The following is a 15,688-nucleotide window of genomic DNA, read 5'->3' on the forward strand; positions in this document are numbered from 1 at the left end:
CCGCCTGGGAATACCAGGTGCTGTAAGCTTTTGTCCCAGTAGAGTGTGCTCTTGTGTCATGGAGCAACTGCCTTTTTATTTATCACCCTAATAATATCATGGATTGTTATTGGACTAAATGCAGTTTGTTAGTGCTGCCTGTTCCTGATCAAATGGAATAATGGACAGAGCGTTTCCCTCAAAATATAGGCCAAAGATAACGCCTTTGTTTTTATTCTAGGGAGACAATCAATGTCGTAGTCCATTAGGGCACTATAAAATCCCTTCAATGTTTTGCCTGATTCCAAGTATTCCCAAGTTCCCTTTTCTCCGTTTAGATTTCCCCGTTGACCGTTTGTCCCTGTTTGCTTGAGGTTTTGTCTCAAAAGTGCACATTTTTAATACCAAAAGTTACCAATTGGATGTTCTAGTGTCCACAGCAATGTTTAAACCCAATCAGGTGACCATTTGTGAGGTCTGGGAAAAATGTAAGACATTTAGATTTTGGGGTGTAGTTACCCTTAAATGCAAGCGTGCACCAGGAAGAGACCTTTGTTTGGTTAGAGCGGTGTTGCTGTAGAACAATGGCCACTGGGTGATGCAAATGATCATGGTATAATTCTGCCAGTGGCAGGCATAGGCTACTTGTAGTTAACATTTACTTGCGAAGGTTTTGGGGGAAGCCTTCCTTCCCTAACAGAAGAAGGTTATCATTATCATCATCGCTAACGGCGTGCACAAAGTTTGTAGACATACACAGAACCACACACATGCACACAGACAGGGGGCATTTCTGTGCCGTGCCAGAAAGTTCATGGAAATACGAATCACTGATGCATTTGTTCAGTGTCTTGTGATTGACTTGGGCAAATGAATGCGTTTTCTAACAAGTTGAATATATTTAGTTGATTTCTTACTAAGTTCAATAAATGTTTGAATATTTTGCATTTCGGTGTTAATGTCTGGATTCCGTGATTCGGTTCGTACCGCCTATTTTATAGGCCCTAGTCAATGAACTTGTCATAAATCAACATAGATATGCCCTCTCCCCCAACAAGACTAAAAATATATATATATATATATATTGGAAATGTAAGCAAGGGTTGAGCTTCTTCAGTTTGTGTCACAAAGTGGATACGTTTCTGTGTCCCTTTCAGAGTGAGTGACACATTGACTTTATATAGGTACCAAGAGTTGTTTCCTCGCTTACGGCCATACCAGCCTGAATCGCCCGATCTCGTCCGATCTCGGAAGCTGAGCAGGGTGGGCCTGGTTAGTACTTGGATGGGAGACCCCTGGGAATACCAGGTGCTGGTTTGTCCCAGTAGAGCGTGCTCTTGTGTCATGAGCAACTGCCTTTTTATTTATCACTAATAATATCATGGATTGTTATTGGACTAAATGCAGTTTGTGTGTGCTGCCCTGCCCCGATCAAATCAAATAATGGACAGTGCGTTTCCCTCAAAATATAGGCAGTACATGCAGCCTTTGTTTTTAGTCTAGGAGACAGTCAATGTCTGTAGTCCATTAGGGCACTATAAAATCCCTTCAATGTTTTGCCTGATTCCGTTAATTCCCAGTTCCCTTTTCTCCGTTTAGATTTCCGTTGACCGTTTGTCCCGGTTTTGGCAGGTTTTCGCTCTCAAAAGTACACCTTTTTAATAGCAAAACAGCACAATTGGATGTTCTATGTCCACAACAATGTTTAAACCCTATCAGGTGACCATTTGTGAGGTCTGGAAAAAATGTAAGACATTTAGATTTTGGGATGTAGTTACCCTTAAATGCAAGCGTGCACCAGGAAGAGACCTTTGTTTGGTTAACGGTGTTGCTGTAGAACAAATGGCCACTGGATTGATGCAAATGATCACGTATAATTCTGCCAGGCAGGCATAGGCTACTTTGTAGTTAACATTTACTTGCGAAGGTTTTGGGGAAAGCCATTCCTTCCCTACCAGAAGAAGGTTATCATTAGCATCATCGCTAGCGGCTACACAAAGTGTAGACATACGCGCGCTACCGCACACATGCACAGCAGACAGGGGCATTCCTGTGCCGTTTCAGAAAGTTCATGGAAATACGAATCACTGATGCATTTTGTTCATGTCTTATGATTGACTTGGGCAAATGAATGCGTTTTCTAACAAGTTGAATAGATTTAGTTGATTTCTTACTAAGTTCAATAAATGTTTGAATATTGTTGAATTTCGGTTTAATGTCTGGATTCCGTGATTCGGTCCATCACCTTATTTTATAGGGCCCTAGTCAATGAACTTGTCATAAATCAACATAGGATATGCCCTCTCCCCCCCAACAAGACTCAAATATATATATATATATATTATATGGAAATGTGCAGGGTTGAGCTTCTTCAGTTTGTGTCACAAAGTGGATACGTTTCTGTGTCCCTTTCAGAGTGAGTGACACATTGACTTTATATAGTGTACCAAGAGTTGTTCCCTCTTACGGCCATACCAGCCTGAATACGCCTGATCTCGTCCGATCTCGGAAGCTAAGCATGGTCGGGCCTGGTTAGTACTTGGATGGGAGACCGCCTGGGAATACCAGGTGCTGTAAGCTTTTTGTCCCAGTAGAGCGTGCTCTTGTGTCATGGAGCAACTGCCTTTTTATTTATCACCCTAATAATATCATGGATTGTTATTGGACTAAATGCAGTTTGTGTGTGCTGCCCTGCCTGATCAAATCAAATAATGGACAGTGCGTTTCCCTCAAAATATAGGCAGGACATGCAGCCTTTGTTTTTAGTCTAGGAGACAGTCAATGTCTGTAGTCCATTAGGGACTATAAAATCTCTTCAATGTTTTGCCTGATTCCGTTAATTCCCAGTTCCCTTTTCTCCGTTTAGATTTCCCCGTTGACCGTTTGTCCCTGTTTTGGCAGGTTTTCGCTCTCAAAAGTACACCTTTTTAATAGCAAAACAGCACAATTGGATGTTCTATGTCCACAACAATGTTTAAACCCTATCAGGTGACCATTTGTGAGGTCTGGGAAAAATGTAAGACATTTAGATTTTGGGGGTGTAGTTACCCTTAAATGCAGGAGCGTGCACCAGGAAGAGACCTTTGTTTGGTTAAGCGGTGTTGCTGTAGAACAAATGGCCACTGGAGTAATGCAAATGATCACGGTATAATTCTGCCAGGCAGGCATAGGCTACTTTGTAGTTAACATTTACTTGCGAAGGTTTTGGGAAAGCCATTCCTTCCTACCAGAAGAAGGTTATCATTAGCATCATCGCTAACGGCTACACAAAGTGTGGACATAGGCACACACACATGCACACAGACAGGGGCATTCCTGTGCCGTGCCGAAAGTTCATGGAAATACGAATCACTGATGCATTTTGTTCATGTCTTATGATTGACTTGGGCAAATGAATGCGTTTTCTAACAAGTTGAATAGATTTAGTTGATTTCTTACTAAGTTCAATAAATGTTTGAATATTGTTGCATTTCGGTTTAATGTCTGGATTCCGTGATTCGGTCCATACACCTATTTTATAGGGCCCTAGTCAATGAACTTGTCATAAATCAACATAAGATATGCCCTCTTCCCCCCCCCCAACAAGACTCAAATATATATATATATATATATTGGAAATGTAAGCAAGGGTTGAGCTTCTTCAGTTTGTGTCACAAAGTGGATACGTTTCTGTGTCCCTTTCAGAGTGAGTGACACATTGACTTTATATAGTGTACCAAGAGTTGTTCCTCGCTTACGGCCATACCAGCCTGAATACGCCCGATCTCGTCCGATCTCGGAAGCTAAGCAGGGTCGGGCCTGGTTAGTACTTGGATGGGAGACCGCCTGGGAATACCAGGTGCTGTAAGCTTTTGTCCCAGTAGAGCGTGCTCTTGTGTCATGGAGCAACTGCCTTTTATTTATCACCCTAATAATATCATGGATTGTTATTGGACTAAATGCAGTTTGTGTGTGCTGCCCTGCCCTGATCAAATCAAATAATGGACAGTGCGTTTCCCTCAAAATATAGGCAGTACATGCAGCCTTTGTTTTTAGTCTAGGAGACAGTCAATGTCTGTAGTCCATTAGGGCACTATAAAAATCCCTTCAATGTTTTGCCTGATTCCGTTAATTCCCAAGTTCCCTTTTCTCCGTTTAGATTTCCCCGTTGACCGTTTGTCCCTGTTTTGGCAGGTTTTCGCTCTCAAAAGTACACCTTTTTAATAGCAAAACAGCACAATTGGATGTTCTATGTCCACAACTATGTTTAAACCCTATCAGGTGACCATTTGTGAGGTCTGGGAAAAATGTAAGACATTTAGATTTTGGGGTGTAGTTACCCTTAAATGCAAGCGTGCACCAGGAAGAGACCTTTGTTTGGTTAAGCGGTGTTGCTGTAGAACAAATGGCCACTGGAGTGATGCAAATGATCACGGTATAATTCTGCCAGGCAGGCATAGGCTACTTTGTAGTTAACATTTACTTCGAAGGTTTTGGGAAAGCCATTCCTTCCCTACCAGAAGAAGGTTATCATTAGCATCATCGCTAACGGCTACACAAAGTGTAGACATACCGCGCTTACCGCACACATGCACACAGACAGGGGCATTCCTGTGCCGTTCAGAAAGTTCATGGAAATACGAATCACTGATGCATTTTGTTCATGTCTTATGATTGACTTGGGCAAATGAATGCGTTTTCTAACAAGTTGAATAGATTTAGTTGATTTCTTACTAAGTTCAATAAATGTTTGAATATTGTTGAATTTCGGTTTAATGTCTGGATTCCGTGATTCGGTCCGTAACGCCTATTTTATAGGGCCCTAGTCAATGAACTTGTCATAAATCAACATAGGATATGTCCCCCCCCCCAACAAGACTAAATAATATATATATATATATATATTGGAAATGTAAGCAGGGTTGAGCTTCTTCAGTTTGTGTCACAAAGTGGATACGTTTCTGTGTCCCTTTCAGAGTGAGTGACACATTGACTTTATATAGTGTACCAAGAGTTGTTCCCTCGCTTACGGCCATACCAGCCTGAATACGCCCGATCTCGTCCGATCTCGGAAGCTAAGCATGGTCGGGCCTGGTTAGTACTTGGATGGGAGACCGCCTGGGAATACCAGGTGCTGTAAGCTTTTGTCCCAGTAGAGCGTGCTCTTGTGTCATGGAGCAACTGCCTTTATTTATCACCTAATAATATCATGGATTGTTATTGGACTAAATGCAGTTTGTGTGTGCTGCCCTGCCCTGATCAAATCAAATAATGGACAGTGCGTTTCCCTCAAAATATAGGCAGTACATGCAGCCTTTGTTTTTAGTCTAGGAGACAGTCAATGTCTGTAGTCCATTAGGGCACTATAAAATCCCTTCAATGTTTTGCCTGATTCCGTTAATTCCCAAGTTCCCTTTTCTCCGTTTAGATTTCCCCGTTGACCGTTTGTCCCTGTTTTGGCAGGTTTTCGCTCTCAAAAGTACACCTTTTTAATAGCAAAACAGCACAATTGGATGTTCTATGTCCACAACAATGTTTAAACCCTATCAGGTGACCATTTGTGAGGTCTGGGAAAAATGTAAGACATTTAGATTTTGGGGTGTAGTTACCCTTAAATGCAAGCGTGCACCAGGAAGAGACCTTTGTTTGGTTAAGCGGTGTTGCTGTAGAACAAATGGCCACTGGAGTGATGCAAATGATCACGGTATAATTCTGCCAGGCAGGCATAGGCTACTTTGTAGTTAACATTTACTTGCGAAGGTTTTGGGGAAAGCCATTCCCTTCCCTACCAGAAGAAGGTTATCATTAGCATCATCGCACGGCTACACAAAGTGTAGATATACGCGCGCACCGCACACATGCACACAGACAGGGGCATTCCTGTTCCGTTTCAGAAAGTTCATGGAAATACGAATCACTGATGCATTTTGTTCATGTCTTATGATTGACTTGGGCAAATTAATGCGTTTTCTAACAAGTTGAATAGATTTAGTTGATTTCTTACTAAGTTCAATAAATGTTTGAATATTGTTGCATTTCGGTTTAATGTCTGGATTCCTGATTCGGTCCGTAACGCCTATTTTATAGGGCCCTAGTCAATGAACTTGTCATAAATCAACATAGGATATGCCCTCTTCCCCCCCAACAAGACTCAAATATATATATATATATATATATATATATATATATTATATATATTGGAAATGTAAGCAAGGGTTGAGCTTCTTCAGTTTGTGTCACAAAGTGGATACGTTTCTGTGTCCCTTTCAGAGTGAGTGACACATTGACTTTATATAGTGTACCAAGAGTTGTTCCCTCTCTTACGGCCATACCAGCCTGAATATGCCCGATCTCGTCCGATCTCGGAAGCTAAGCAGGGTCGGGCCTGGTTAGTACTTGGATGGGAGACCGCCTGGGAATACCAGGTGCTGTAAGCTTTTTGTCCCAGTAGAGCGTGCTCTTGTGTCATGGAGCAACTGCCTTTTATTTATCACCCTAATAATATCATGGATTGTTATTGGACTAAATGCAGTTTGTGTGCTGCCCTGCCCTGCCCTGATCAAATCAAATAATGGACAGTGCATTTCCCTCAAAATATAGGCAGTACACGCAGCCTTTGTTTTTAGTCTAGGAGACAGTAAATGTCTGTAGTCCATTAGGGCACTATAAAATCCCTTCAATGTTTTGCCTGATTCCGTTAATTCCCAAGTTCCCTTTTCTCCGTTTAGATTTCCCCGTTGACCGTTTGTCCCTGTTTTGGTAGGTTTTCGCTCTCAAAAGTACACCTTTTTAATAGCAAAACAGCACAATTGGATGTTCTATGTCCACAACAATGTTTAAACCCTATCAGCGGACCATTTGTGAGGTCTGGGAAAAATGTAAGACATTTAGATTTTGGGGTGTAGTTACCCTTAAATGCAAGCGTGCACCAGGAAGAGACCTTTGTTTGGTTAAGCGGTGTTGCTGTAGAACAAATGGCCACTGGAGTGATGCAAATGATCACGGTATAATTCTGCCAGGCAGGCATAGGCTACTTTGTAGTTAACATTTACTTGCGAAGGTTTTGGGGAAAGCCATTCCTTCCCTACCAGAAGAAGGTTATCATTAGCATCATCGCTAACGGCTACACAAAGTGTAGATATACGCGCGCACCGCACACATGCACACAGACAGGGGCATTCCTGTGCCGTTTCATAAAGTTCATGGAAATACGAATCACTGATGCATTTTGTTTATGTCTTATGATTGACTTGGGCAAATGAATGCGTTTTCTAACAAGTTGAATAGATTTAGTTGATTTCTTACTAAGTTCAATAAATGTTTGAATATTGTTGAATTTCGGTTTTGTCATGAGCCTCTCACTCCACCGGGTTACCACCTTAATTTTCTTCCACTCTGCTCACCACTCTCTCTACTCAGCCTAACTAGCTCCACCTGTCCCTGCTCTGCTCTGCTCTAATTACTCTGCCAGCTGCGCTGCATTACCCACTACCTCTCCCAGTATTTAAGGCCCTGTCTTTCAGCTCTCCGGTGTCAGATCGTCTGCAAAGCTCACACCCGGAACCTGTTTGCTCGCGCTTCTGGCTCACCCTGGTTTTGTGACCCCGGACCTGCCTGTTTTTTGGATACTCTTCTGCCTCAGGAGATCCAGACCTGCTTCTGCCATTACGACTCCTGACTACTCTTCAATCCCGGTAACTCTGACCAGCCTTCTGCCTTGCTACTACGTATTTTGGATTTCCCTTGAACTGTACTGCTGCCTGGTTTCATTCCGCCCTGTTGTGTCTGTGTCTCCCCCAGGACTTCTGGACCACCCACCACCGGCTTCATAGGGACGATCGCTGCCACTGGGGGCACAGACCCAGCGCATTGGAGGATCCCTGTTACCCCTGGAGCCTTCATTCACTCCCTACTTCCCTTTTCCCTTAAGTTTAATAAACTTTCTGGTGTGACGCAATTGTGGTCCTCTGGTCGTCTGTCTGAACCGTGACAGTGCGATCTGACCATTATGGACTCAGCGCACACTTTCCCCGACATGGAAACCGATGAGCATGAGCAGCAGTTCCAGCAGCAGCAACAACAACTCCGCCATGATCGTTCAACTCCTCACCAACCTTACCCCAGCCAGTCTGCCCACCAGCCCACCCGAGTTACCTGCCCGGTCATTGCAGCCGCTGCTCGAACCCAAGATTGGGAAACCCCGAGCGGTTCAACGGCGATTCAACCCAGGTCGGCCATTCCTGACTAGCTGCCGACTTCAGTTCTCCTTGCAGCCAAGGACCTTCGCCACGGAGGGGGCTAAAGTTGGGTATGCCATCACTCACCTGGACGGGCAGAGCTCGACTCTGGGGAACAGCAGAGTTGAACGTCAAACCCCCGCATGTGCAACCTTCGACCTGTTTGCTGAGGAGATGCTGAAGGTGTTTGACCTGGATTCACCCACCGCAGAGGCGTCTCGTGAACTGTTCAGTATTCGACAAGGCAGACGTGCAGTCGCAGACCATTCCATCGACTTCCGAACCCTGGCTAGACGAAGTTCTTGGAACACACCATCGTTGGTGGACGCGTTCTTCCATAGTTTGGCTGACTATATCAAGGACGAGTTGGTCTCCCATGAACTGCCTTCCACTCTTGATGAAGCCATCGCACTGACTGTCGGGATCGACAGAAGGATACAGACCCGTGTCGTGAGAGGGGCGCCAGGTCCACCTACTACCGGCATTCGGAGAGATCCGACTGGGCTCCTGTCATCTACTGCCACTCACCCAGGTCAGCTTGATCAGTCTGAGCCTATGGAGATTGGGCGAGCCTCCCTCACTCCTGCAGAGCGCCAGCGCCGCTTCACCTCAAACCTCTGCCTCTATTGTGGAGGTGATGGACATCGTGTGGTAACCTGCCCTTTAAGGGGCCGAAGCTCACCGGGCATAGGGGAGTCCGGTTGAGTTCAATGACCATCCAGTCCTCCGACCGCAAACCCCTGCTGCAAGTTCACCTCCGTCTCTCTGACTCAACTCACACCCTGGCTGCTCTGGTGGATTCTGGCGCGAAGCCAACATAATGGACATCAAGCTGGCACGCCAACTGGGACTGGAGAACCTCCGTTTGACACCTCCTATTCCTGCCCGGGCACTGGACGGACACTTACTCGGATCGGTCACTCATGTCACGGCCCCGGTCTCGATGGGTCTGTCCGGAAACCATCAAGAGACTATCCAGTTTCACCTGCTCCCTCTCCAGGCCAACCCCTCATCCTGGGTTACCCATGGCTCCGCCGGCACAACCCTCAGCTCGACTGGGTGACCGGGGTGATCAGGAGTGGGGAGAGGACTGCCACCGTACCTGCCTGCTTGCTGCCGCACTACCCCCTCGGCCAGTACCTACTAACTCCGCTCCTGACCTCTCAATGTCCCAGAATGCTACCATGGTCTCAGAGAGGTGTTTAACAAAGCAAGAGCCACATCTCTGCCCCCTCACCGACCGATACGACTGTGCCATCGACCTCCTCCCTGGAACAGCTCCTCCAAAGGGTCGTCTTTATTCGTTGTCTGCTCCTGAAAGAAAGTCCATGGAGGGGACTACATCAATGGCTCTCTGTCCGCAGGATTAATCCGTTCATCTTCATCTCCTGCTGGTGCGGGCTTCTTCTTTGTGGGGAAGAAGGACGGATCTCTTCGCCCCTGCATCGACTACAGGGGACTCAACGACATCACAGTGAAGAACCGTTACCCTCTGCCTCTGCTCACCTCTGCTTTTGAGTTGCTCCAGGGAGCCACTATTTTTTACCAAGTTGGATCTCAGAAACGCTCACCACCTAGTGCGGATCCGGGGGGAGATGAATGGAAAACCGCATTCAATACACCAACAGGCCACTACGAGTATCTGGTTATGCCTTTTGGCCTCACCAATGCTCCTGCTGTGTTCCAGGCTCTAGTGAATGATGTACTGCGGGACATGTTAAACAAGTTTGTCTTCGTTTACCTGGATGACATCTTAATCTACTCCAGAAACCTGTCTGAACACACCCGCCATGTCCAGCAAGTCCTTCATCGTCTTCTGGAGAATTCCCTCTACGCCAAGGCAGAGAAATGTGAGTTTCACGTCAAGACAGTGGCCTTCCTGGGGTACATAGTGGCAGAGGGAAGTATCCAAATGGATCCTGCCAAAGTATCAGCAGTCACTTCATGGCCAGTTCCGGAGAACAGAAAGAAGCTGCAACAGTTTCTGGGGTTTGCTAACTTCTATAGGAAGTTTTATCCGGAACTACAGTACCGTTGCTGCCCCTCTCACTGCTCTAACCAGCACCAAGCAACCCTTCACCTGGACCCCAGCAGCCGACAAAGCCTTCAGTACCCTCAAGGTGAGGTTCACCTCCGCTCCCATCCTCCAGATGCCTGATGTGGACCGGCAATTCATTGTGGAGGTGGACGCCTCGGATTTGGGAGTTGGTGCTGTGATTTCTCAGTGGGCTGCGGAGGATAGGAAGCTCCATCCCTGTGCCTTTTTCTCACGTCGGTTGTCCCCCTCTGAGTGCAATTACGACACAAGGGAACCGTGAGCTGCTGGCTGTGAAGCTTGCCTTGGAGGAGTGGCGTCACTGGCTGGAGGGTCCACCATTCCATTTCGTTTGGACCGATCATAAGAACTTGGAGTACATCCGCGGCCAAACGGTTGAACTCCAGGCAGTCCCGCTGGGTCCTGTTCTTCACCAGGTTTAATTTCACTCTGTCATACCGGCCTGGATCACGCAACACCAAGCCAGACGCCCTCTCCCGTCAATTCCAGAAGGATGACACCCCCTCCAAGGACCCTGTGTCGATTCTGCCAAGTCCCTGCACGTTGCAGCTCTGACCTGGGCTGTTGAGGAACAGGTGCTGGAGCTCTCCGAACCAGCCAGGTCCCAGCACTTGCCCAGCTGACCGCCTTTTTGTCCCCCGAAGACCTGAGGTCCCAGGTCGTTCAGTGGGGACATGACTCCCGCCTAGCTTGTCACCCTGGCTCCACCCGCACTTACAACCTGCTCGCCCAGAGGTTCTGGTGGCCCTCTCTGAGGAAGGATGTACGGAATTCGTCCAAGCCTGCCCCATCTGCAACCAACACAAGTCGTCCTGCCAGCCCCCAGCCGGATTGCTGCAGCCCTGCCTGTGCCCAGACGTCCCTGGTCTCACATCGCCCTTGACTTTGTCACGGGGCTGCCCCCCTTCAAGTGGCATGACCGTCATTCTCACCATCGTTGACCGTTTCAGCAAGATGGCACACTTCATTCCCCTCCCCAAGCTCCCAACCGCCAAGGAGACCGCCCAGGTGGTCCTGGAACACGTCTTCCGGATCCACGGACTGCCAAAGGGATGTAGTTTCTGACCGTGGTCCACAATTCTCCTCCGCTTTTTGGAAGGAGTTCTGTCACCTGCTGGGAGCCACAGTCAGTCTGACTTCCGGATTCCATCCCCAATCCAATGGGCAGTCAGAGCGGGCTAATCAGGAGCTCGAGAAGGCACTGCGATGCATGACTTCACGCAACCCCCACTCCTGGTCGCAGCAATTGACATGGGTGGAGTACGCACACAATTCTCTGACCTGCTCTGCCATCGGTATGTCCCCTTTCCAATGTGTTTATGGATACCAGCCTCCTCTATTTGCCAGCCAGAGAGGAGGTTACTTGCCCATCTGCACTTGCTTTTGCCCGTCGATGTCGCCGCACCTGGTCACAAGCCCGAGCCACACTCCTCAGATCCGTTGCCAGCTACACTACCGGGGCCAACCGTCGGAGAATTCCTGCTCCCACCTACCATGTTGGTCAAAGGGTGTGGTTGTCATCGAAGAACCTGCCACTCAGGGTGGAGTCGCAGAAGCTGGCACCTCGGTTCATTGGCCCATTCCCTATCATAAGAGTGATTAGCCCAACTGCTGTCCGGCTCCAACTGCCTAATTCCCTGAGGGTGCACCCCACTTTCCATGTGTCTAAGATTAAGCCCATCCATGAGAGTCCGCTGGTCCCTGCTGCGCCTGGTCCTCCTCCTCCACGGCTCGTCGATGGTGGTCTGGTTTACACCGTCCGCCGCCTGCTTCGGTCCAGACGGAGGGGTAGGGGGTCTCAGTACCTCATTGACTGGGAGGGCTATGGACCTGAGGAAAGGACCTGGGTGCCAGCTAGTCGGATTGTGGATAGGACTCTCATCACCGCTTTCCACCAACGGCATCCTGATCAACCTGCAATCCGTAGGCCGCCCCAGAGGGGTCCCTAACCGTCCGGCCCGCTCGGCTTCCTGTCCTGTGCCTGATCCTGTCTCGGGACCTGTCCCGTCTCCCGACCACGGCCCTCCGGCTTCCTCCGAGGATGAGGACGTTCACTCGACCGTTCGGAGGAGTTCTAGCCCTCCTCCGGCTCCCCTCCTCCCGCCCGGCGTGGTGTTGCTCTTGGGACTTCTGGGGCCGTCCCCTTGGGGGTTCTGTCATGAGCCTCTCACTCCACCGGGTTACCACCTTAATTTTCTTCCACTCTGCTCACCACTCTCTCTACTCAGCCTAACTAGCTCCACCTGTCCCTGCTCTGCTCTGCTCTAATTACTCTGCCAGCTGCGCTGCATTACCCACTACCTCTCCCAGTATTTAAGGCCCTGTCTTTTCAGCTCTCCGGTGTCAGATCGTCTGCAAAGCTCACACCCCGGAACCTGTTTGCTCGCGCTTCTGGCTCACCCTGGTTTTGTGACCCCGGACCTGCCTGTTTTTTGGATACTCTTCTGCCTCAGGAGATCCAGACCTGCTTCTGCCATTACGACTCCTGACTACTCTTCAATCCCGGTAACTCTGACCAGCCTTCTGCCTTGCTACTACGTATTTTGGATTTCCCTTGAACTGTACTGCTGCCTGGTTTCATTCCGCCCCTGTTGTGTCTGTGTCTCCCCCCAGGACTTCTGGACCACCCACCACCGGCTTCATAGGACGCATCGCTGCCACTGGGGGGCACAGACCCAGCGCATGGACGGGATCCCTGTTACCCCTGGAGCCTTCATTCACTCCCTACTTCCCTTTTCCCTTAAGTTTAATAAACTTTCTGGTGTGACGCAATTGTGGTCCTCTGGTCGTCTGTCTGAACCGTGACAGGTTTAATGTCTGGATTCCGTGATTCGGTCCGCAACGCCTATTTTATAGGGCCCTAGTCAATGAACTTGTCATAAATCAACATAGGATATGCCCTCTCCCCCCCCCCCACCAACAAGACTCAAATATATATATATATATATTGGAAATGTAAGCAAGGGTTGAGCTTCTTCAGTTTGTGTCACAAAGTGGATACGTTTCTGTGTCCCTTTCAGAGTGAGTGACACATTGACTTTATATAGTGTACCAAGAGTTGTTCCCTCGCTTACGGCCATACCAGCCTGAATATGCCCGATCTCGTCCGATCTCGGAAGCTAAGCAGGGTTGGGCCTGGTTAGTACTTGGATGGGAGACCGCCTGGGAATACCAGGTGCTGTAAGCTTTTTGTCCCAGTAGAGCGTGCTCTTGTGTCATGGAGCAACTGCCTTTTATTTATCACCCTAATAATATCATGGATTGTTATTGGACTAAATGCAGTTTGTGTGTGTGCCCTGCCCTGATCAAATCAAATAATGGACAGTGCGTTTCCCTCAAAATATAGGCAGTACATGCAGCCTTTGTTTTTAGTCTAGGAGACAGTCAATGTCTGTAGTCCATTAGGGGGACTATAAAATCCCTTCAATGTTTTGCCTGATTCCGTTAATTCCCAAGTTCCCTTTTCTCCGTTTAGATTTCCCCGTTGACCGTTTGTCCCTGTTTTGGCAGGTTTTCGCTCTCAAAAGTACACCTTTTAATAGCAAAACAGCACAATTGGATGTTCTATGTCCACAACTATGTTTAAACCCTATCAGGTGACCATTTGTGAGGTCTGGGAAAAATGTAAGACATTTAGATTTTGGGGTGTAGTTACCCTTAAATGCAAGCGTGCACCAGGAAGAGACCTTTGTTTGGTTAAGCGGTGTTGCTGTAGAACAAATGGCCACTGGAGTGATGCAAATGATCACGGTATAATTCTGCCAGGCAGGCATAGGCTACTTTGTAGTTAACATTTACTTGCGAAGGTTTTGGGGAAAGCCATTCCTTCCCTACCAGAAGAAGGTTATCATTAGCATCATCGCTAACGGCTACACAAAGTGTAGACATACGCGCGCACCGCACACATGCACACAGACAGGGGCATTCCTGTGCCGTGACAGGAAGTTCATGGAAATACGAATCACTGATGCATTTTTGTTCATGTCTTATGATTGACTTGGGCAAATGAATGCGTTTTCTAACAAGTTGAATAGATTTAGTTGATTTCTTACTAAGTTCAATAAATGTTTGAATATTGTTGAATTTCGGTTTAATGTCTGGATTCCGTGATTCGGTCCGCAACGCCTATTTTATAGGGGCCCTAGTCAATGAACTTGTCATAAATCAACATAGGATATGCCCTCCCCCACCAACAAGACTCAAATATATATATATATATATTGGAAATGTAAGCAAGGGTTGAGCTTCTTCAGTTTGTGTCACAAAGTGGATACGTTTCTGTGTCCCTTTCAGAGTGAGTGACACATTGACTTTATATAGTGTACCAAGAGTTGTTCCCTCGCTACGGCCATACCATCCTGAATACGCCCGATCTCGTCCGATCTCGGAAGCTAAGCAGGGTCGGGCCTGGTTAGTACTTGGATGGGAGACCGCCTGGGAATACCAGGTGCTGTAAGCTTTTGTCCCAGTAGAGCGTGCTCTTGTGTCATGGAGCAACTGCCTTTTATTTATCACCCTAATAATATCATGGATTGTTATTGGACTAAATGCAGTTTGTGTGTGCTGCCCTGCCCTGATCAAATCAAATAATGGACAGTCGTTTCCCTCAAAATATAGGCAGTACATGCAGCCTTTGTTTTTAGTCTAGGAGACAGTCAATGTCTGTAGTCCATTAGGGGACTATAAAATCCCTTCAATGTTTTGCCTGATTCCGTTAATTCCCAAGTTCCCTTTTCTCCGTTTAGATTTCCCCGTTGACCGTTTGTCCCTGTTTTGGCAGGTTTTCGCTCTCAAAAGTACACCTTTTTAATAGCAAAACAGCACAATTGGATGTTCTATGTCCACAACTATGTTTAAACCCTATCAGGTGACCATTTGTGAGGTCTGGGAAAAATGTAAGACATTTAGATTTTGGGGTGTAGTTACCCTTAAATGCAAGCGTGCACCAGGAAGAGACCTTTGTTTGGTTAAGCGGTGTTGCTGTAGAACAAATGGCCACTGGAGTGATGCAAATGATCACGGTATAATTCTGCCAGGCAGGCATAGGCTACTTTGTAGTAAGACATTTACTTGCGAAGGTTTTGGGGAAAGCCATTCCTTCCCTACCAGAAGAAGGTTATCATTAGCATCATCGCTAACGGCTACACAAAGTGTAGACATACGCGCACCGCACACATGCACACAGACAGGGGCATTCCTGTGCCGTACAGGAAGTTCATGGAAATACGAATCACTGATGCATTTTGTTCATGTCTTATGATTGACTTGGGCAAATGAATGCGTTTTCTAACAAGTTGAATAGATTTAGTTGATTTCTTACTAAGTTCAATAAATGTTTGAATATTGTTGAATTTCGGTTTAATGTCTGGATTCCGTGATTCGGTCCAAGCACGCCTATTTTATAGGGCCCTAGTCAATGAACTTGTCATAAATCAAC

At 47.1% G+C, this 15,688-nt stretch overlaps 6 non-coding genes and 1 pseudogene across 6 annotated transcripts; all 7 read left to right on the plus strand.

Moving 5' to 3' along the window:
• The first annotated feature begins 1,183 nt into the window (after window positions 1–1,183).
• Window positions 1,184–1,300, plus strand: LOC123490755 (annotated as a pseudogene).
• Window positions 1,301–2,440: 1,140 nt separating this feature from the next.
• On the plus strand, window positions 2,441–2,559 carry LOC123490754. The gene has a single exon (XR_006661034.1). It is a non-coding gene; the product is annotated as a 5S ribosomal RNA (ribosomal RNA).
• A 1,151-nt stretch (window positions 2,560–3,710) lies between these two features.
• On the plus strand, window positions 3,711–3,829 carry LOC123490753. The gene has a single exon (XR_006661033.1). It is a non-coding gene; the product is annotated as a 5S ribosomal RNA (ribosomal RNA).
• A 1,153-nt stretch (window positions 3,830–4,982) lies between these two features.
• LOC123490757 lies at window positions 4,983–5,101 on the plus strand. Its single transcript, XR_006661036.1, has one exon. It is a non-coding gene; the product is annotated as a 5S ribosomal RNA (ribosomal RNA).
• Window positions 5,102–6,276: 1,175 nt separating this feature from the next.
• LOC123490758 lies at window positions 6,277–6,395 on the plus strand. The gene has a single exon (XR_006661037.1). It is a non-coding gene; the product is annotated as a 5S ribosomal RNA (ribosomal RNA).
• A 6,924-nt stretch (window positions 6,396–13,319) lies between these two features.
• Window positions 13,320–13,438, plus strand: LOC123490756. The gene has a single exon (XR_006661035.1). It is a non-coding gene; the product is annotated as a 5S ribosomal RNA (ribosomal RNA).
• A 1,154-nt stretch (window positions 13,439–14,592) lies between these two features.
• Window positions 14,593–14,710, plus strand: LOC123490759. The gene has a single exon (XR_006661038.1). It is a non-coding gene; the product is annotated as a 5S ribosomal RNA (ribosomal RNA).
• Window positions 14,711–15,688: the final 978 nt, after the last annotated feature.

Source organism: Coregonus clupeaformis, unplaced genomic scaffold (genome assembly GCF_020615455.1).
Source record: "Coregonus clupeaformis isolate EN_2021a unplaced genomic scaffold, ASM2061545v1 scaf4636, whole genome shotgun sequence".
Lineage (NCBI taxonomy): Eukaryota > Metazoa > Chordata > Actinopteri > Salmoniformes > Salmonidae > Coregonus > Coregonus clupeaformis.